Raw genomic sequence first — 1,175 nt, forward strand, 5'->3', positions numbered from 1 at the left:
TATCCAGAAAATATGCTAATTCTCACTATAATCTGATTGACAGAAAACCTGGAGTCTTGCGTAACTACAGGGCGGCTGATGTGCATATTAGTTGTCCCTCGTTAGCAATGCATAATATATACCATGCATTACGCAAAACTAAAGTGAATGTATGAATTAATGCAAAATATCCATCGGTCCGGATCATTTCTGCTCTACGGCTGCCCCGTAAAATCGCTTTCTTCCAGGATGGTTTGTAAATGATTCTACGAGCAAAAGGATTAGTAGAAAAAGAAAAACCCTTACTAATGGAATGTAAAGTCATTGTCTTTGCTTGAAAGTTTGAACATTATTTTTCAAATAATAGACATAACTATTGCAAAGTTTTAAATCTTACACATTTGTCACAATCCCAGAGTAAAATATGTATTAAAAATTTATTCAATAAGTCTGCTACAACGTAATTTTGCATCAAAAGTTTTCTTTCAATTAGAAAATTACTCCTCATACATTTTTTTTAAAGAAGCTCCTTAAACACCAAATGTCACTCAAACCAATTTCTTCACCAAATGTCTTTATTAAAGCTCATATTATAACAGAGTTATAATATAATACTGAAGTTATATATAAATATACAGTATGATATTTAAATAAAATTTCTTTGAGAATTTTTTAAGTTAAAGAAATTTTAAATTGAAGTATAAATTTTTGTACATTGAAATTTCAAAAAGTGATAAATTAAATTCCAAATTAACCTCAAACGGAATATTTATAAACAAGTAAATTTTATTAACGGGAACACATTTTATACATTTTTCAACATTCTTAGAAGATATAACAGTGCTGCATATTTATAATTTCTGAATAATTTCTTAGTAAGAATATATCACAACTTATTAATAAATGTAAGTAAACATATAAAATTTTGTACTGTATATACAAATATTATATATTATAAAACAACTGTTTGATATAATATACTAAAAAGTTTAATTTGATTTCGCGTGTTTTAGAAACAGTCTACTTGATGGAAAATTCAATTTTTTTCATTAATTACATAGAAAATTGTGTATTTTAGCCACTCGTTTCTTGTAAGAGATGTTCAACTTTCAACAAAAACCCCAATTTTCACTTTTAGAATGNTTAATAAATGTAAGTAAACATATAAAATTTTGTACTGTATATACAAATATTAT

This window comes from Centruroides sculpturatus, unplaced genomic scaffold (genome assembly GCF_000671375.1).
Source record: "Centruroides sculpturatus isolate CEXI.00-Female unplaced genomic scaffold, Cexi_2.0 scaffold1055, whole genome shotgun sequence".
Lineage (NCBI taxonomy): Eukaryota > Metazoa > Arthropoda > Arachnida > Scorpiones > Buthidae > Centruroides > Centruroides sculpturatus.